At 43.4% G+C, this 22,364-nt stretch overlaps 1 protein-coding gene across 1 annotated transcript in view; it reads right to left on the bottom strand.

Annotated features, from left to right (window-relative positions):
• FAM13B (family with sequence similarity 13 member B) overlaps positions 1-22,364 on the bottom strand; it is a 2,585,606-nt gene that overhangs the window by 2,422,467 nt on the left and 140,775 nt on the right. Inside the window, exon 2 of the mRNA XM_044069837.1 lies at positions 9,703-9,865. The gene's annotated coding sequence lies outside the window, so the exon portion shown is untranslated. The remainder of the gene's footprint in view (positions 1-9,702; positions 9,866-22,364) is intronic.

The raw sequence follows: 22,364 nt of genomic DNA, 5'->3' as shown, positions 1-22,364 counted from the left end.
CAACTCAGAATGCGAATTTAGAGAGTGATCGATAACTTTTAAACTATTCGTGCATTATAACCCACAGGTTGCAGACAAATGAATATCCTACTTCAGATCTTGCCGTTCACAATGATAGCCCGCAGTTAAAATAAAGGCCAACTGAAGACATACAACAGTGAATAAGTATAAAGGGAATCCAAGAACCCCTAAAGGTTCAAAGGGATTAACTGACAGGAAAGGCCCTACGGATCAAGGGAGCCTGTAACCAGAACAAACACCAATCACACACAAATTTTCCACAAAAAATTTTCAAAACACACACAACAGCACAGAGTAGCTGTTAAAACAGCTTTTTTGTTAAGAATTAGCAAATTTCTGACAGAAAAAGTTAGTGAAAAGACACTACTTAGCTCAGCCAGCTCGAGACCACGTCTTTGCTAGTTAGCAGCAAACGAGATCTGGGGGAATGGTAGTGGTGCATCCTGGGATATAGTAAGCTCAGCCAATAAGAGACTTCGCTCTTTGGCATAAGCGTGCCGAGTCGGAGCCGAGGGATCGGCTCCGAACCCATCAGTCAGAATGTAGGCGAGATAGGATCACATAACATCTGTAATTCTGCTGATGCTGCTGGTTCAAAAGGGGGAGTGTCAATTTTTCCAACACAAAATTGAGATCCCATGCAGGCAGAGGTGGTTTCCTTGGAGGTTTTACATTTTTGATCCCTCTTAGAAATTGTCTGAGGAGAGGTTGAGAGAAGATAAGAGGATCCATGTTGTACTCTGCTGAGATTGCTAAAGCATGAATCTTAATGGAAGAATAGGACAGGCCATTGTGAAACAGTTCTGCTAAGTATTCTAGGATGTGTGCTAGGTTTGCCAGTGTGACATCTGTTCCCTTTGATGCACTCCAAATGAGGAATCTGTTCCATTTGGCTGAGTATGTTTTCCTTGTGGAGGGTCTGCGAGCCTCCAGGATAATGTCCTTGACCCTCTGAGATAAAACAGGTTGGTTTTGCTTTATGCAATTTTCCAGGCAGTTAGCTGCAGTGTTTTCAAGTTTGGATGCAGGGTTTTGTAGTTGTTCTGTGTTAGAAGTAAAGGCCATAGAGGTAGAGGCCATGAGTTCATCAGAGACATGCTTCTCAGTAGTGGGTACCAATGCTGCCTTGGCCAGTCTGGAGCAATCAGGATTACCTTTGGCTGTTCCTCCCTGATCTTCAGTAGAACTTTGTACATCAATGGGAGAGGTGGAAAGGCATAAACTGTCAGGTTCTTCCAGCTGAAAGAAAGGGAGTCCACCCTCCAGGCTTGTGGGTGGTATTCTCTTGAGCAGACTTTTTTCAGTTGATGGTTGAGTGGGGAGGCGAACAGGTCTATCTCTGGCATTCCCCATGTCTTTGTTATGGTTTTGAAGATGTCTGGATGCAGCATCCATTCGTGAGCATCCGTGGTAGTTCTGCTTAATCTATCTGCTAGTGAATTTTCTTTTCCTGGGACGAATCTGGCCTGCAATTGAATGTTGAGATTCAGGCCTAGGTTCCACAGATCCATTGCCATCCGGCATAGAGGGTAGGAATGCGTGCCTCCCTGTTTGTTGATGTACCACATGACTGTGGTATTGTCCGTCCTTATCAGCAGATGTCCTTGCTGGAGGAATGCTTTGAATGCCTCGATTGCATGCTTCACTGCCAGCATCTCCTTTAGATTTATGTGTAGATTCAGCTGGTCTTGGGACCATAGGCCTTGGATACACTTGTCTTCCCATGTGTGCCCCCCAGCCTAGGTCTGAGGCGTCCATGGTGATGGTCTGCCTTGGATGTGGTTTGTGGAAAGGCAACCCTCTGTTGGTCTGGCAGGCCTGAGCCCACCACAGGAATTCTTGTTTCAGGCATGGAATGATTGGTATCATGGTTTCTAGACTGTGTCTGTGTTGAGACCATACATTCCTTAGGTACCATTGTAATTTTCTCATATGCAGTCTGGCATGTGGGATCAAGATTATGCAGGATGCCATGTAACCCAGGGCCTGCAGGACTTTCCTTGCAGTAAGCTGAGTTTGTCTCGTCAATGCCATGAAGTAAATTGGACGTTGCATTTGTTTTTCTTCTGTGAGAAAAGCCATCTGAGTTATTGTGTCCAGCTCTGCACCCAAAAATGTTATCCTTTGGGATGGCACTAGTCTTGACTTTTGTATGTTGACTGTGTATCCCAAGGCTTGCAGCAGTTGTATGACATAGGTCAAATCCTTTATTATTTTTGTCTTGTTGTCCGCTTGTATTAGGCAGTCGTCCAGGTATGGGTAAATTTGAATTCCCTGAAGCCTGCAATGTGCAATTACTGATGCCAGGCATTTCGTGAATACTCTGGGCGCAGTAGATAAGCCAAAGGGCAATGCTGAGAATTGATAATGCTCTGATCCTGCAAGAAACCTGAGGTGCCTTCTGCAATCTGGTCGTATGGGGACGTGCAGGTATGCCTCCTTGAGATGTAGAGTCACCAGCCAAGACTCCTTGCCCAACATGGGAAGAAGTTGCTGTAGGGTCAGCATCTTGAATTTTGGTACAATGAGATATGTGTTCAGTGCGGACAAGTCGAGAATAGGCCTCCATTGAGTTTCTTTTCTTGGTACCAGGAATAGTCTGGAGTAAAATCCTTGGCCTTGTTCCATAGATGGTACCTTTTCTATTGCTCTCATCCTTAGTAAGTTGGTGATTTGTTTTAGAGCCTCTGACTTCTGGCTTGATGGAAGGTTTGGCATTCCTCTTTTTTGGTAAAGTGTGGAAATGAAACCTGTAGCCTTTGTCTATTGTTTGCAAAGTCCATTTGTCTCCTGTAATGCAATGCCAGTTTTTTGGAAATAAAGCTAACTTTCCACCCAAGGGTGCTTCCAGTTGTGCCCTGGTAGGCGGAATCAGAGTCAAGTCATTGTGTCTGTCCTGTGGGAGTGGTTGCAGTCGTAGCTGTGGCGGTACTCCTCTGGTTGTCAGGTTGCCACTGACGGCCCCTGTAGGCACCCCTTGATTGACCTCTGCCTCTTGGGCGTCTATTTCTGCCTCTCTGTGCTCTGGAGGTGTCTGGAAAGGACCAATTTTTTGAAGGCCAATTTCTGCTAAACCTCGGAGGTTGGACCTGCAGGAAATCCTTAACTGTTTGTACAGATTTTGCTTTTTCTTCCACTTTCTTGAGAACCTCCTGTGCAGGGGAGCCAAATAAACTTTGTTTCTCCATAGGGGCATCTAGGAGTTTTGACTTAACATGGTCTGGCAAGGATTGCTCTTTTAGCCAGGCATGCCTTCGAATCACTGCTCCAGTCATAGCTGATCTAAATGAAGCCTCCAGTGCATCATAGCCACATTTTAAGAAATGATTACTGACCTAATGTGAGTTGTGTACCAAATCCTGAAGTGACTTACGGTGTAAAGGTACAGGAGAGGAAAGCTTTTTACTCAGCTGATCTAACAAAAATTCCTGGTACTGTATCATGTGGAATTGACAGTTTAAAGCCCTAGCAGATGTATAAACCTTTTTACCCCATCTCTCTAATGCTCTTGATTCTCTTTCAGAGGGTAGGGGGTTTTTGGCAGAGGCAGCTGCAACACCTTTAGGGCCCTGAGAAATGGTTTCTGGGTCTGCAGCGTGGGCCTTATACAAGTGGAAGTGAGAATCCGGGACCCTGTAATATCTGTCAGGTTTGGCAGGGGCCGGGGGAAGAGAATCAGGGGCAGAACTGGCATCATTGTATGCATCATCAACAACTGATAGTACAGGTGGTATGGCTAAAGGCCTATGCTGTGGTAAGTGTAAAATAGTCCTTAGCCTTTTCCTTGAATCAGAAAAATCCTGTTCCCTCATTGAGTGTAGGGTTTCCCCAAATGAAAATTCTTCTGGGGGGGAGGCAGAAAGAATGGAGTCTTCTGCATCCGAATTATCATAAGGTGAGTATGGTCTTTCCTGATGGTCTGATTATTCCTCGGATGGATCAGAGTTGTCAGAGGAAAGAGGTTCAGGGGGTTCAGTCCTAGGCCTTTTTTCAGGAGGAGGTTGTGAGGCCCTGTCTGGGTGAGGTTGGGATCCCCTGATAAAAGAAATAAGGTCCTCAGCAAGGCTAAGAATCTGAGAACTGGAGGAAGGCCTGTGAGAGGGAGCTTTAGTAGGTAAGGCCTTGGAAAGTTTAGCTGCCTTAGCCCTGGAGAAGGCCTTAATAGACATAGAAGCAGGGGGCCTAGCTGCCCCACGTGCAGGAGTAGAGATGTCCAACGGAATGGTGTCGGACAATTCCTGTGTGCCTGCTTCTTCGGTATGAATTTCTGTAGCCGACTCAGCCGGGGTCTGTGAGGCCTCGGTCGTCGGAGGCATGCTTTCGGCCGAAGGAAGAACCGAGGACTCTGTTTCAGCCGAAACAGAGACACTCGCGGTAGGCCTAACCGTGGTTTCAGCCGAAACTGCGGGCCACGAATGTCGGTCCTTTTCCTTGCGTTTTTTGGCTAAATGTGTAGTTGGAGTCTCCAACGGCATTTTATATGCAAAAGCGGGACCAAAAAACTCTTCAGCAAACTCCGACCGACGTCTAAGTGTCTGTCGGTTGAAGGAAGCACAGGCTAAACAAGCTGATACGTCGTGGTCTGGGCCTAAGCAAGGAAGGCAGTAAGAGTGGAAATCCTTATGAGGTATTTGTTTCCCACAAGTTAAACAATTATTTACTTTGTCTGACATCGGCTGAGGCAAGTAAGAGTCCCCAACAGGGTACTTAGCTTTTTTAGAAGTCTTCGGTAGCTGAAATCTCTGGATCTGACCGACCGGCACTTGCGAATAGCTTCTGCTTCGGGCACCGCGCGGCAAGAAAGACTGGGGAAAATGGCGTCGGCTATGAACCTGAAGGCAGTCTAACCCACTGTTAGTTGCACATGGATAGGCTCTGATGCTTTGTGCTGTGCCAACGTGGGGGTTTACTTTCGGGACTGTTACTCTTCTGGGGGCGTGTCCGTTTGCAGGGCTCGCCCTAAGGACATGCCCCCTACTGTCTTACACAGACAGTGTCAGCCTTGGGTGTGAGTCAGCATGCCCTCATGAATATGCATACATGCTGACGTCACACCGTTTAACTGTAGCCTCCGTGTAAGCCTTGTAACTCTTACACGGAGGCTTCGTGAATCCTGCCCCTTGTGTTTGACCTCTACCTCTTGGACGTCTGTATCTTCCCCTTTGAGGTCGGTCTGTAATTGGAAAGGACCAAATCTTAGTTGGCCAATTTCTGCTAAATCTAGGAGGCTGAACCTGTAAGAAATCCTTCACCGTTTGCATAGATTTTGCCTTATCCTCCATTTTCTTTAATACCTCTTCTGCCTTAACTCCAAACACATCCTGCAAAGGTGCATCCAATAATTTTGCTTTAACATGATCTGGTAACATATGTTCTTTTAACCAAGCATGTCTTCTAATGACAGAGCCTGTAACTGCTGCTCTGCAGGAGGCCTCTAGAGAATCAAAACCACATTGCAAAGTATGCTTTCCCACTTGTTCAGCTGCATGCAATAAATCCTGCATTTCTTTAAAATTAGGAGGATCTGATTCTGGAAGCATTTTTGTTTCAACTGAGACGGTAAAAATTGCTGATATTTTAGCGTGTGAAACTGGCAATTTAAGGCTCTCATTGTTAAAGTTGCAGACATATACACTTTCTTTCCCCATCTAATGCTCTGGAATCTCTGTCAGAGGGAACTGGATTCTTGGCCGATGAGGCCTTAACTCTTTTGGGTCCCTGAGAAATAGTTTCAGGGTCAGCTACAGGGCTTTTATACAGAAATTTATGAGAGTCAGGGACTCTGTAGTATCTGTCAAGTTTAACAGGGGCTGGAGGTAAAGAATCAGGATTTAAGCTGAATTCAATATACACATCATACACAATATCTAACACTGGCAGAATAGCAAGGGGTCTGTGTTGAGGTAATAAAAGGAAGTCTTCGAGCCTTTTCTTGGATTCTGAGTAATCCTGGCCTTCCCAGTGGAAATGCTCCCTAATGATATGTAGGGTTTCCCCAAAGGAGTAGTCCTCAGGCGGTGAGGCTGATGGAATTGATTCCTCAGCATCAGAATCCTCATAGGGGGGTAAAGAGTATCCTAGGTCTGAGGATGAATCAGAAGAGATGGACACCTGGTCGGATGGGTCATAGTCTGCATCCTGTCTAGGCCTTTTATCAGGAGGGGGATGGGACCCCCTGATCAGAGGGATTAGGTCTTCGGCCATTTTGAGCATTTGTTTCTTAGGCATGGAGGCCTGTCCTAGCGAATGCTGTATTTGTTTCTTTGATTTTAAAGAAGGCTTAGACTTAGCTGAGGGTTTAATGCTCAACTGAGTAGGTCTGAAGACACCCTCTGAAGCTGTGGGTTGCTCAGCTCTACTCCAGATCCCTCTGAAAGGTTAGTCTCGGTATGATGAATAACTTGTGCGTCCGAAGACCCAGCCATCTCCAAGTGGGAGTCAGAGGCGGCCTGTAGTTCTACAGAAGCGGAGAACCGGCGACTGGCCTAGAAGAGGCTTCGTCATCAGTTTTGGGCTTCGGGTGCCTACCCTAGTCTTTCCGCTTTTTGTGTATTCCGGTCGTTGGAAGTTCCGACTGCATGGTATAATTGAATTTTCTACCAAAATAATGCCGGGCAAAATCAAACAGACGTTTAATAGTGCGCTTGTTAAACTTAGTATAAAACCGACAACCAGTGACGTCGTGGTCTGGGCCTAGGCATGGGATACAATAGGAATGGAAATCCTTATGAGGTATTTGCTTCCCACAAGAAATACAGTTATTAACCTTTACTGACATCGGTCTGAAGCAAGAAACAGTTTCCCCAACGGGGTACTCAGCTTTGTAGAAGACTTCGGTTCTGGATTCGGAATGAAAATCTCAGGAGACGGCCGACCGGCACTTGCAAACTGCTTTTGCTTTGGGCACCGCGCGGCAAGAAAGACGGGGGAAAATGGCATCGGCTGCATCTTATATACCCCTGTCGCACTGACGTCAGGGAGGAGGCAACAGCAACCAACGCCGGACCAAGACTTTGGAACTCAGGCCGACTGAGGAACCGCCTGATGGCAGGATAACCCTAGTGTAATGACTGCAGCAGTGTAACACGATGAACATCTTCTAATGTTAGACTGACAAACAGCTATTTCAGCATGCACCATATTACAACTAGGTTATCAGCAACTACTCATGCACACACAGCAGAATCATGTGGGAATACCTAACCACTGAGATTTACAGGCTCTAATAGCCCATTATATATCCCGCCATAACCATATGCTCTAGCAACAGCTACACCAACACAGATTTAAGAATGACAGTAATCAGTGGACACTAAGCAGTCAGACCTAACTGGCCTACTAATTTCAGGCACTGCAAAACAAATAAAAATGAATGCTGAAAATTGACAGTTTCACTGACCTACTGACATGCTGCAACTATCTCTTAATATTTAACAGATCAGTAAGCTGAAGAAAAAAAATACTATTGACTTCTAACTATAATACAGTGACAACGACAACCATTAAGCTTGGTTTAAGACTACATGCATTAAAATAAGTACTGCCATAGCAACAAATTTTAAATCACTGTCCTCTAACAATTTCAGGGAGGTAGTTGTGGGATACAGCAGTCAAGCCATTATTCTGTAAGTGGCCACTTACAGTGTGGTTACCTCATCTTCTTCTTCTTTTGGCTTTTCCCGGTTAGGGGTCGCCACAGCGGATCACCTGTCCGCTCATGACTGGTAGTGGAGTTTTACAGTGTCGAGTTGCCAGCCTGGCGCCCAACCTTCCACAGAAGGCACACATGCACACACTCACACCTAGGGCCAATTTAGAGTGTCCAATCCACCTACAGCATGTCTTTGGGATGTGGGAGGAAACCGGAGCACCCGGAGGAAACCCACACGACCAAAGGGAGGGCATGCAGACTCCGCACAGAAGACAGCCCAGCCAAGGATCGAACCGGAGAGCCTCTTGCTGTGAGGTGGCAATGCTAACCACTGCACCACCGTGGCCGCCAGTGTGGTTACCTCATCTACAGGATACAATTAGTAAAGGAATTCTCACCCTTGAAGGAGCTAGTGAGGGAAGACTTCACCCTTCAGAAAAATACGACTGCCAAAACTGAAGTAAATAACCTCATAACATTATTACAGCTGTATGATCAGAAATGCGCAATAGCTAAAATTTCTACTCTGTGACCAATGTCTTTATACTTTCGTTTTCTAAAACTGTAGTCATACTGCATGACATAAAAACACACACATTCATAATAGGTTGAGTATAAAAAGGACTTTACTCAAATCAAAACATGGAGGAGAACCCCTTTCAGACCAATTCTTCCCACAGTCCGAGCATTCTGGGTTTATCTTTTTTTTTTTCCAAACATCTTTATTAAATTTACACATATGACAAAGGCAATCTTATTTAATTAAATAAAAAACATACAAAATTATATCACTTTTGTTAGACAGTTTACATCACAGACACCATTGAAACAACTGTAGTTGTAAACATTATACATCACTTATAAACCATCCAGTCATTTTCAGTTAAGCATTATATGGCTCATTCAAATCCTGCCACTTCTCCAAGCAACATCTCCAGGTGCAGCAGTTAGCTCCTAATGACGCCTCTAGGCATCAAATATTGCTTGTTTATATTCCATAAATAATTCCAAAGCCATGCTATATTCAAGGTTATAAATATTTCATCTTAAACATTAGACAATGGCAAACTTAACTGTATTAATATTTGACTTCTGTCTAGTACAGGTAAAGAGATTAACTGTTTTTATATTTAAAAAAAATGAAAATTATATCTATATAAATTCTCAACAACCAAGTAACAGACAGAACTCCTTAGCCTCATATGAAAGCTCTCAGCTAGATGAATAAAATGTTGTTGACAGTACATATGTAACTTGAGTGGTTGCGGAGATAGTGTAAGTGGTTTACAAAAATTCTACAAACATCAGTTACTCTGTTTACTGTGACTTATAAAATTCAGTTTAAGACCTAGAACCTAAAAGAATACTACCACTATACAAACAGCTTGTGCTGAAGGGTTTGGCCATTTATACTTCTTTCATAACTGTTATGGTTCCAGAGATATGAACATTTGTTTGAAATGTGAGGGCATAATCTGATTGTCAAATGGCTTAGGCTCAGCCCATTGGAGGTTACAGTGCAGACTTCCTGAGCTCCACTGGAGTGAACGAGTTAAACCTTGTTCCTTCTCTGCATACATTGTTCCCCCAATTCTTATTTTTTCCTATGTAGTTTGCTCCTTCCCTTTTCTAAAAATCCCAATTCCAGTTCTTTTATCTCTGTCACTATATTCACCACTTCTAGTAAAATTGGTCTAAACTTTTGATTTCCACTTTCTAGTAATTGCTTTTTTGGCAGCCACCGTAATTAGACTCAGCAAGGCTTTACTATGTCTAGGCAATTCCGATTCTGTAGCATAACTCAAATCATCTCCCCACTCAATCCAGTCCGCTCCCTCAGCATCTCCGACAGAGCGTTCTGGAGGGAACAGAGCATATTAGGTTTATATGTATTAACTGTTAAATTCTAATTCTGTACTCAACATATGACAAACTTGCTACTATAGTGTACAAAGCAATGTTTTCATTTGTAAAATACATTCAGCAGGCTACAGCTTCAACATACATGTCCCACACAACTACAAACTTACCTTTTAGAAAAAGGAGACAAATTAGAAGTTATTTTACACTCCCGTTGCCCTCACCAAACAAGCAGTCTTTGGTCATTTATGGCTGTTTGAGGTTATGGCAGAAGATAAGCCTATAGTTCCTCATTGAAGAAACGCAGGATTGGCACCGTATCCAGCAGTTAATCTGAAACAAGGAAAAATCAAAAATCAAACACTTGCATTTCTGAAAACATTCACCAGCAGTCTCAAAACTTGAAATACCCTTAAGGGCTACATGAGTAGTAGTACTTTCAGCAAAGGGACATTCTGTAGTCACTGCAGCGTAGTGCAGCTGCTTCCCTCACCTAGAAATATACAAGCTCAAGGCCTGAGGATCATACGTCTGAGGTTCCCAACATACACCACTCACTGCTCACTAATGTTGCTCACTAATGTAGCAAACAAAACTACAGCTGTTAACAAGTACAACAGGCAACAAAATCTACAATACCTATTTGTGTATGTTCCTTTCCTAACAGCTGCAAATGCTATGATCCTTACATGCAGACCCTCTTCCCTACATTCAGATCTATGGCTCTCTCAGACTAACAAACAATATACTCAAGTAAAAGAAGTCTCTTTTGTGCTACTGCTTGAACTGGTAAAATCCATTCATTCTGAAAGCCACTCAACCTGATGGAAGTTAAGAAGGGTAGAAAAGTATTCACTATCCCCATCTCCAGCAACAAATTCCTGCTGATCACCGGGCACTTCCCATCCTACTGAGAATCCTTCCAATGTGTCCTCAGGCAACAGCTGTACTCAATACAGCCTCCTAGACTGGTGATGAATTAATGTCAAACAGTAAGCCCAGTTACCCCATGAAAGAGATTTTTGGAGATTTTTAACCATTAGATTATCCTTTCAGTCACTATCCAAAGCTCAAGACCACAGGTAAAGATACAAACACATGATGCCCAGTAAACGAAGAATCTGATCAGCAACTCCATCGAGGGAAAAGCTCTCCCATTACCTTCAGGGCTTAATTCTGATTCACAAGTGCCAAATTTTCATCCAAACCACTTACCTTCAGCAGAGTACTATTTTAGTATACTCTGCAAATCCCACTTACAGCTAAAGACCTAGACATCCGCAAACAATCATAATGCTAACCTCACATCCTCAAACTATATACCCACCCCCCTTGAATGCACAGTGATGATCTTATCTGTGAAAATCAGAAGTGAGACAAAAACTCTCACTGGAGTCTTACTCTCCTTATCTCACAAACACAAGTAAAAAAAATGACACAGTAGCATCTTTAGGAACCCGCACTATTACACCTCCCAAAGGATATTCCATGTAAACTGCCATATGCCTACCCAAAGTCCCAAAATATGAAAGCAGAAAGAACACGCTCAAAAATGACTAAAGATACTTAAGCAAGATCACTGGTACACTATTAATCACAACGTGGGAATTATGCCACTGGCAGATGGACTTCCATAGCTTTAAAGAAACTTGGCTAGTGAAACACTGAAATTTGGGAAAGGTAATTGGGTATATGCAATCTAACAAGGGAAAGGAAATAAAGTTCCACAACTTTTAGAGTTGCTCATCTGTGCTTTTGCTGTTCAATGAAACATGACATTTACATTTCTATGTCCTACACAACATTTTCTCACATCACTGCAGTTAAGTGGATGCGTGATATAACTATGGCATACAGTCCCTACTGGCCATGATTATCAAGGTCAGGGATAATCTAGGCCAACAATGATGCACAACTGTTTTTTTCTCCTTGAATGGATATGACTCATTGACAATGGCTAAGAGGAGCTGACTTGAATAAAATACAACTTATTATTTTGAGTGAGAGAGCAACTGAGAAACTTTTTCTTGATGATGCGTGGTTGAGGACTGTGATACCTCATTTGTGTGGACAAAGTGAGTAGTGAACTTTCATTCTATTTGCACTTTAGTACGGTTCTGTATGACAGACTAGAAAATGATCACTAAAACACCTTCATGGGAAATTACTAAGCAAGAAGACAAATGGGTAAGCCTTCCCTGCCAGCGTTCATCTGTTCCAACAGGTTCTGAGGAGATTTGGGAGACAAAAGTCTGTAGAGAGGGATGTGTAGGACTCCAGTGGTTAAAAAAGTCAGTGCTGAAATCTCAAATCATTATGACACAGCTGAAGTTTGAGCCAATGCAAGGCATCCTCAGCTAAGGATTCTTATTTTCCTTGTAGAAAGTAAAGTAGGCGTAGACAAGAGAAAGATGTTTAGCTTCACTGACTAACATAGGCTACGATGGATTCACAGTGAGAAGTGTCAAGACGTGGCACAAGGGATAAACATTAACTTACCTTTATTTTGTGAAGCTGTTACTTTGTAAACTGGGATACTGCACGTGGTTTACTATGCAAGGGTAACTATGTCCAGACTTGCTCAAATGTACTTGGCATACACATACATACATGGTAATACAACAAAAAAAATACCATTAAGCACATAAGATCCCTCATCACATGCAATAAACAGTCAAGCCATGATTAAAACTGAGAAAGTACAATTTAGAAACAAATAAAGAACGTGAAGTTGAAAAGAATAGGAGAGCAATAGTGGACAGTTTGGTAAAAAGTAGAAGTAAGAAGAGAGGAACAAGTCAGAAAATCATCAATGATAAGTACGATTAAAAATGTCTGAGCATAGCTAGGAGCAAGAACAAGGGCTACTTTAGGTAGAACAGCAAGAATATTTAAGTAGAGAAGGTTGTGTGCCCAAAGATACCTACGCAAGCAATGGGAATGGTGGACTGTAGCAGAAAGGACAAAGTTTAGAATTTCATAAGGGGCAGGTTAGGTACACATCCAGTTAGATTCTTGCTTTTTAACAGACTACCTTTGTATTACCTTCTGACCTTGTCTGGAGGTACAAAATTCCACATTTTTGCTCTCGTTTACCGAGTCTTACTTGGTTTAAGCACCAAACAAATATCACCAGTGGTACTGGTGTTTCCACCTCACACCTTACACCCCGTGTACAGCCACAATTTAAGTCACAAGACAAAATCAGAGATGCAAGGAGAACAGCCAACCCCCAGCATGAAATATGCCTGCAGTCTGTACTTTTTGTTGGTTCCAAAATCACAGCAATGGCCATATTCAGGCATTCAGTAAGAGTTAACAGCAGTCCAACACTTCAAAAGTAACTCTCTAGATTTAAAATGATAAAAAAATAAGTAACAATGAAGTAGATTTAGTCAAAGACTGTTTTATTCAGTCATGAGAAACACTTTCGTCCACAAACTGGATTTCATCAGATCATCTTTCGATTTAAAGTGTTCTCTTCGCACATGCTTTGTAATCAAATGTTGAAACACACAGGCATGTACAAGGTTTGTGCAAAATAGTGCGCCCAGTTATTAAATGGAGTACGTCAAGGCTTAATGTAGTTGCAACCGCTGAACTTTCTGATGGGCAATATAGAAATGGAGTTGTAATAGGTAGGCTGGTTACAAATAATTTTCTAGTTTATTACTGAACTTCTGATGACTAGTTAGAACAGGTTTTAATCATTTACACCTGTCAGTAACTGACAATGTCACATCTTCTACGCACACTTTTTCAAAATCTTAAACACTGGCTACTGCCGCTTCTGAAAAAAAATACTCCTTATTTAAGCACCAAAGCTACAGTATGAAAAGCTCCAAAAATTACCAATTTCCTTAATAGAATTTTTTGAAACATGGACAGAGTATTAGACTAGGTCCCGTCATTTGGAATGAGCTTCACAGAGAAGGAAAAAAAACTAAGATGCACTGGACGCCTTTAAACAGGTCAAGACCATTTTGCGGCTGCCCCGCGCACGCCTGGTACCATGCTCTTAAGGCCACCCTGTGCACTGGATACCAAGCTTCCAAAGCTTCAGGGCTCCTTCTGGTTATCCAAGCCATTAGCTAGCTCCAGCTAAGCTAACTAAGTCAGGTCTGAATATCAAGCACTTCACCGCTTTCATGGAAACGGAGAGGGACCCTAAAGCCCCGACAAGGACAATGCTATGAAAATAAAAATAATGGTATTCAACTTGGCAATAAAAATATACAAAAAAGGGGAGCGGGGGGACAGATACTTCAGCACTGATCAAACATCTACTGTCATGTTTAGTTTACTTAAACTGTACCATCTTCATCATACGATTACTGCTGCCTACACTGTGTGGCTAGATTACCAAGCTTAGACAGACTTGGAGGAAGGATGAGTGTCCAGGAGCTCATGGGGAATAGTCTTACCAAAGCCTGTCCTAGACCTGGAAAAGGAATCTCTAATTTATAGTGCTTGTAAAAATACGCACGGAGGACCAAGTTGCTGCCTTTAGTATACTTCTAGAATCAAATACTTTCCAAAAAGCTACAGATGAAGCCAAGGCACTGGTAGAACAAGCTTTGCCCCTGCCCCTGAACAGTCTTATTGTGGTGGGAACGACTGCCCTTTTTTCTTACTTTTACAAGAAATGAGCAACCGATTAGAATTCATGAAAGATTTTGTTCTGCTAAGATAGTACCAGATTTGTCTGTGGGCGTCTTTTCTCTCTCATTTTAGGTTCTGAAACGCAGATAGGGAGATGGATGGCTTAGCCCAAGGTAAACAAGAATACCATTTTAGACGTGAAAGATGCATTAGTTCTTATGGAAACCTTGCATCTTTTGTGGAAATAAGACAAGGCTGATCCACTACAAGAGCGTTCCAAATATAAAATTAAGATCCAAAGGAGAAGCTAGACGGTGGGTTCATATGCAAAACCTTTTACAAAAACTTTCACGAGACAGTACAGAAAGATAGGGATCCAAATGCAGATAAATGCTGCTTGACTGAGGTATATGACAGGCCAGAGGATAGAAACACTAGCCCTGAACGGATGCTGGTCTTTTCTTGGCACAAACTAGAAAACTTTTTCCATTTATTAATATATGATTTTCTAGCAGCAGATTTTCTTGCCTCCATTTATACTAGCTGTACTTCCTCAGAATTAAGGTACCTAAAAGGCATTACAATCCTATCCTTCATACAATCAACTGCAGTTGTTTTGGATGCAGCAAACACTCCAGGTCTTATGCGAGTAAATCCAGTCTGCGAGCAAGCTTGTGGTTAATTGCCCCTGACCATTTCCAAAAGAAAGAACTACTGTTGCCTGGGCGAAAAGGGAATCATCATAATGATCTTTGGGAGTCCTTCTGAATCTTCCGAATGACCCAAGATACCGTGGAAAGAACAGAAAAGCATACAGGAACATGTTGTTCAAGAAAAAGAAAAACCAGCAGTCTTCCAGGCCTTCTTCCAGAGTCCTGAAGCAGAATTTTGCCAATTAATTGCTGCGCATGGAGGCAGAAAGATCTACTTGAGGTACTCCCCACAGATGGATCAAATCCTAGAGGACTCCCAATTCAGTTTCCATTTATAAGTTGGTCTGTCCTGGTCCTTCTCCTGCTCAGCTCGTCTGTCACACAATTTTGCTCTGCCAGTATGCAAGACAGCTGCCGAGTGAGATTGTGCTGAAAAGTTATATCCTAGGCTACCATGGCCAGACTGCACAGTGGGTAACACCTGGTTTCCCCTTGCTTGTACATGTGCCACAACACTCGTAGGGGTCTCTGGGACCACACAACTGAGAGACAGTTAAGAGCAATTATAAAACGTCAAGGTCTCTTATGTTTTGGTGTTTTTGACCTGTGCTTTCTGTTCCAAAGACCGTGCACATTTATCAAGAGACACTACTCCCCAAGCAAAGTCAGAGGAGTCTGCTTTGATCGAATTTGCTGCAGCCCAGATGTAGAATGGCAGATCTGGATTCAAAGAAATGTATCCCCACAAAAAAAACCTCCCTTCTTGCAATCCCCTAACTAGGATCTGGGGGGGGGGGGGGGGGGAATCAGGGGATGCTAATGTTGGGACCATACAGAAATCATGTTTCACTACAGTTCTCATTTGGACTCTTGCAAGGGGAATAATGTCAACCATGGATGCCATGAGAGCCAAAAAGTACAGTTGTGTACACTTACCACAAATGTAGATGTTAGAGTGTCTTCACTGTTGCAGTCATGACTGTAGGGGTTCTCCCCTGCCGGCAGACGGTCCTCGGTCGGCCAGAATCCCAAAGTCTGGGTCCGGCATCGGCTGTTCAGCCATGCTCCCTGACGTCAGAGCGCCAGAAGTACAAAGCTGACAGCTGACGCCATGTTCTCCAGTTTTTCTTGCCCCAGATGTCAGGTGCTCCAAAATGAGAAAAATCCCATACCCTTTGCAAATACACCTCAAAAGAAGGGTGAAGAAGGGAACCACACAAGAAAAAATAAGAGGGGACAGGAGGGAGGAAAACCCAGACTGCAACAGTGAAGACACTTTAACATCTACATTTATGGTAAGTGTACACAACTGTACTATGTTCATCGTGTTTCACTGTTGCAGTCATGACTGTAGGGTTGAATCCCAAAGCAGAATAAAAGGGAGGTGGTCATAAAGAAGAGGGGGCGGCTAAAAGGCCCTGCAAGACAGCAGAAGCAAAGCCTGCCCTAGACTTAGAGTAAAGAGGTAGATTGTAGTGCTTGGAAAAAGTATGCACTGAACTCCAAGTTGCAGCTTCCAAAATGTCTTTGGTAGGAACTCCCCTGAGGAAGGCAGCTGAAGTGGCAGAAGCTCTGGTAGAGTGAGTCCTTATATTCCCTGGGATTTGCTTTCCATGGTGTGAATAGCAAAATCTGATTCCATGAGCAATCTATTTGGAAATGGTCTGTTTTGAAATAGCTTTACCATGGGAACTTGAAGCATAAGAAACAAACAATTGCCCTGATTTCTTAATGTCCTTGGTTCTGTCCAGGTAAAAACGTAGTTGTCTGTGTACATCCAAGGAATGCAAGATCCTTTCCCCCTTATTTTGAGGAGTGGGGAAAAAAGTTGTCAAGTGAATAGTTTGATTTAAAGCCACTTTGGAAATCACCTTCGGCATAAAAGTAGGATTAGTCCTTAAAGACACCCTTGTCTTGATGAAAAATAATATAAGGTTCCACAGCCAAGAGAGCTTGCAACTCCGAGACTCTCCTGGCAGAGGTCAGAGCTAACAGGATAGCTGTCTTCCAAGATAAGAACTTGATGTCAGCTGTGGCAGCAGGGAGGTAAGGTGAGTTTTTCCAAAACATAGTTGAGATCCAAAGCAGGAATGGGAGGAGATCTAGGGGGCCTTAAGTTCTTAGCTCATCTGAGAAACTGTCTCATGAGCTGGTGGGAAAAGATTGGAGGGTCTGTATTATAATGAGCAGAAACAGCAGAGGCATGTCTCTTTATTGAAGAGAAAGAGAGACCCTTATGTAAGAGGTCTGTAAGGTAAAGTAAAATCAAGGAAGGTTAGGAATAAGAGGATCAGAATCCTGAGCCTGCATCCTGGTACAAAATCTTTTCCATTTTCCTGCAAAAGATTTTCTAGTGCTAGGACGTCCGGCTTCTAAAATGACATCCATAACCTGTTTGGGTAGGAGAGAATGAATCAAAGACCCTGGATTAACCAGGCCGCCAGGCTGAGTTTTGACATGGGAGTGCAGAACCTGACCCTGGTGTTGGGACAGAAGGTTCGGAGTCTGTGGTAAAACCCAAGGAGGCTCCAGACAAAGGTTTTTCAGTGTTGGGTACCAAAACTGTCGAGGCCAATTTGGGGCCAGCAAGATTATCATCTTGGGCTTGTCCTGATCTTTAATAATACCCGTGGAGGAAGAGGCGGAACGGCATACCCAGAGAGGTTTCTCCAACTGAATGATAGGACATCCACTTTCCAAGCTAGTTCATGGAATGTCCTGGTGCAAAAAATCTGTAGTTTATGATTGAGGTGGGATGCAAAGAGGTCTATGTGAGGACATCCCCAGACTGCTGTAATCTTCTTGAATATTTCGGTGTCCAGCATCCATTCGTGTGGGTCCGATAGTCTTCTGCCAAGAAGTTTTGCTTCCCTGGTAGAAACTGAGCTTAAAGGTCCAGTTTGAAAGCTAGAGCTGTGTTCCAAAGATTCATGGCTAGTCTGCAAAGGGGATAGGAATGAGATCCCCCCCTTGCTTGTTTATGTACCACATAACTGTGGTGTTGTCTGTCCGTATCAGTAGTTGTCCTGGTTGTAGAAGATTCCTGAAGGCCAATAGAGCTTTCTGAACGGCTAACATTTCCTTTAAATTGATATGCAGGTGCTTCTGATCCTTTGTCCAAAGGCCCTGCAGACAGTTGCCCCGAAAATGGGCTCCCCATGCATAATCTGAGGCGTCCGTGGTTAGTATCCGAGTGGCAAGAGGCAGACAGAAGGGTTTTCCTTTGTTTAGAGTACATGCCTTGGACCACCAAAGGAATTCCTTTTTGAGACAAGGCAGGACGGAGATCTGTATGTCTAAACTGTGGCAATGCTGAGACCATACACTTTTTAGGTACCACTGTATTTTCCTCATATGTAGTCTTACATATGGTACGAGAAGGATGCAGGAGGCCATGTAACCCAAAGCCTGCAGGAATCTCCTTGCAGATAGCAGAGTTAATGTTGCCAAGGTTTTGAAAGTTGAAGCCAGCTGTAATTGTTTTTCGTATGTCAGAAATGCCATCTGGGTTGTTGTGTTTAGAGAAGCGCCCAGAAAAATTCTCTGTTGTGAGGGTGTCAAATTTGACTTTATGTTTACAGTGAATCCCAGGAAAGTACAGTTTTGTACCTACCATAAATGTAGATGTCCGAACTGGATAGCATCTGCAGTCATAACAAGTGGGTTGTCCTGTCGTCAGGCAGCCCTGCAGTCGGCCGGATTCCAAAGTCCGGGTCCGGCTTCGGCTGATGTCGCACTCCACCCGACGTCATCTCTGTTGGTCTTCGGGTATAAAAGCATCAGCCGACGCCATTTTCCTCAGTGTTTCTTGCCCCAGATGCCAGTAGCCCTCTTGCAGGCTAAAATTTGGATAGATGCCAATGTTTCCAAATAGATAGAGGTAAACACAACAATAAGCATATATGTACATATATACAAACAAATACACCATAAAGACTCCCCAACAGCTAGCTATTAGGAGGGTAAACACCCTAGGAGTACCACAGAGGGAAGGAGGGAGGGTAATCCTGACTGCAGATGCTATCCAGTTCGGACATCTACATTTATGGTAGGTACAAAACTGTACTATGTCCTTCATGGATGCATCTGCAGTCATAACAAGTGGGTAGAATACCATAGCCAACTAGGGAGGAGGATAAAGTAGATTATGGTGTGTTTAGGATCCCTTGCAGTACAGCAGTGGCAAACCCTGCTCGGGATCTGGAATATAGAGGCAAATTATAATGCTTGGCAAATGTATGCACGGAGGTCCAAGTAGCCGCCTCAATAATGTCTTTGGTTGCCACTCCTCGTAAGAAGGCTGTGGTAGTGGCTGTTGCCCTTGTAGAATGAGGTCTTATGTTCTGTGGAATTGGTTTTCCATGGAAGGAGTAACAGTATCGTATGCAATTTCCTATCCATTTGGAGATTGTCTGTTTGGAAATAGCTTTTCCTTCCCTTCCTGTTGCATAGGCTACAAAAGTTGGTCAGTCTTTCTGCTATTTTTGTTCTGTCCAAGTAGTAGCGTAGCTGTCTATGTACATCCAAGGTATGCAGTATTCTTTCCCTCTGTTTTGTGGGTTGGGAAAGAAGGTAGGTAGGTGGATTGCCTGGTTTAAAGACACTCTGGATACCACCTTGGGCATAAATGTAGGATTAGTCCTCATGGACACTCTATCTTGGTGGAAGATTAGGAAGGGTTGCACTGCCATTAAGGCCTGTAGTTCTGAAACCCTCCTTGCTGAAGTAATTGCCAGTAGGAAAGCAGTTTTCCATGACAGGTGTTGTAGGTCTGCTGTTGCTGCTGGTTCAAAGGGTGATAGTGTCAACTTTTCTAGCACAAAGTTTAAATCCCAAGCTGGTAATGGTGGTTTCCTTGGAGGTTTTACATTCTTGATTCCTCTGAGGAACTGCCTGAGCAAAGGGTGAAAAACAGGTGGATCAGACCTGTATTCCGCTGAAATAGCTGATGCATGTATCTTGATGGGGGACTAGGACAGTCCTGAATTAAGAAGTTCGCCAGATACTCCAGAATGTTAGGCATATCTATGTTTGACACATCTTTTCCTCTTTCCGCACTCCAAATGACAAACCTTTTCCATTTTCCAGCATAGTTCCTTCTTGTTGAAGGTCTGCGTGCTTCAAGAATAATGTCTTTAACTCTTTGGGAAAGTTCTGGATTAGCTGCTGCTATGTGATGTTCCATGCAGTCAGTTGCAGCGTTTTAGGTTTGGATGTATGATGCTGTAGTTGTTCTGAGTTAACATCAAAGGCATCAGGGTATTGGCCACATATTGTTCGAGACATGCTCTTCAGTAGTGGGTACCAGTGTTGTCTTGGCCAGTTTGGAGCTATCAGGATTATCCTTGGACGTTCTTCCTTGATTTTTAGTAGTACCTTGTGTATCAAAGGAAGAGGTGGGAATGCATATGCTGTTAGGCCTTTCCAGTTGAAGGAGAGTGAGTCCACTTTCCATGCTAGTGGGTGGAATGTCCTTGTGCAGAATTTTTGAGCTGGTGATTGAGAGGTGATGCGAATAGGTCTATCTGTGGCATTCCCCATTTCTTTGAGATGGTCTTGAAGATGTCCGGGTGCAGCTTCCATTCGTGGGCATCCGAAGTGGTTCTGCTTAATATGTCTGCTAGAGTATTGTCTTTCCCGGTACAAATATTGCCTGTAACTGAATGTTGTAGCTGAGTGCCAGGGTCCACAGCTCCAAGGTCATTCTGCATAGGGGTATGAATGAGTGCCTCCCTGTTTGTTGATGTACCACATGACTGTGGTGTTGTCTGTCCTTATCATCAACTGGCCCTCTTTGAGAAATGGTTTGAACTTTTGGATTGCCAGTTTTACTGCCAGCATTTCTTTTAGATTGATGTGCAGGTGAAGTTGATCCTGTGTCCACAATCCTTGCACGCATTTGTCCAGCATGTGGGCCCCCATCCTAGGTCTGAAGCGTCTGTTGTGATGGTCTGGCTTGGTTGACATCTGCGAAAGGGTAGGCCTGGGTTTGACTGGCATGCCTGAGCCCACCATAGGAACTCCTGTTTTAAGCATGGAATTAGTGGGATTTCTGTTTCTAGACTGTGTCTGTGTTGGGACCATAAATTCTTTAGGTACCACTGTAGTTTCCTCATATGTAGTCTGGCAAATGGGACCAAGATTATGCATGATGCCATGAAGCCCAAGGCCTGCAGAACTTTTCTTGCTGTTAACTTGTTCAGTTTTGTTAGTGCCAAGAAGTAAAGAGGAAGTTCTTTTGTTTTTCTGTAGTCAGGAATGCCATTTGTTGTACTGTGTCCAATTCCGCCCAAGAATGTCCTTGTTTGGGATGGTATCAGCCTTGACTTTTGTAAATTGACTGTGTATCCCAGTCCTTGTAGCAAGTAAATGACCCTTTGTAAATCTGTTGTCAGCTTGCTTTTGTTGTCCCCTTGTAGCAGGCAGTCGTCCAGGTATGGGTAAATTTGAATTCCCTGTAGTCTGCAATGGGCGATTACTGATGCCAGGCATTTTGTGAATACTCTGGGCGCAGTAGATAAGCCAAAGGGCAATGCTGAGAATTGATAGTGCTCTGATCCTGCAAGAAATCTGAGGTATCTTCTGCAGATTGGTCGAATGGGGACGTGCAGGTATGCCTCCTTGAGATCTAGAGTTACCAGCCAAGACTCCTTGCCCAGCATGGGAAGAAGTTGCTGTAGGGTCAGCATTTTGAATTTTGGGACAATGATGTATGTATTTAAGGTGAACAGGTCGAGAATTGGTCTCCAACTTTTTTCCTTTCTTGGAACTAGGAATAGTCTGGAATAGAACCCCTTTCCTTGTTCTGCTGTTGGCACTCTTTCCACAGCTCTCATGTTTGCTAACTCCATTATCTGGCGTAGAGCCTCTGTTTATTGATTTGGAGGTAGATTTGGCATTCCTCTTTTGACTGGTAAAGTGTGGAAGTGAAACCGGTAACCTTGATCTATGGTTTGTAAAATCCACTTGTCTTTTGTTATGTAGTGCCAGTTCTTTGAAAATAAGGTTAACTTTCCGCCTAGAGGAGCTGCTATTTGTTCCCTGGTAGGCGGATTTAGGATTAAGTCACTGTGGTTGTGCTGATGTAGTGGCAGTGGCTGTGTCTGTGCCTCTGTTGTTACCTTGCCACTGTCGTCCTCTGTAGGCACCTCCTCTGGATTGGTTTCTGCCTCTGGAACGTCTATTCCTGCCCCTTTGAAATTTTGTGGAGTCAGGAAAGGACCAATTTTGGCAGGCCAGTTCCTGCTAAACCTTGGGGTTGAACCTGCAAGAAATCTTTAACAGTTTGAACAGATTTTGCCTTTTCTTCCATTTTCTTCATAACCTGCTGGGCAGGTGTACCAAACAAACTTGTCTTGTCCATAGGAGCATCTAGCAACTTAGCTTTAACATGATCCGGTAAAGCTTGTTCCTTTAGCCATGCATGCCTTCTTATCACTGTGCCTGTCATGGCTGATCTAAATGAAGCCTCCAGTGCATCATAGCCACATTTTAAGGAATGGTTGCTAACCTGTTGTATGTTATTTACCATCTCTAATACATATTTCTTATCAAGAGATTCATCAGTGGTTAGTTTT

Source organism: Protopterus annectens, chromosome 4.part0 (genome assembly GCF_019279795.1).
Source record: "Protopterus annectens isolate FY-2018-M chromosome 4.part0, PAN1.0, whole genome shotgun sequence".
NCBI classification, from domain to species: Eukaryota; Metazoa; Chordata; order Ceratodontiformes; family Protopteridae; genus Protopterus; species Protopterus annectens.
The sequence above is the reverse complement of the archived record's forward strand: the minus strand, read 5'-3'. Positions and strand labels throughout refer to the sequence as shown.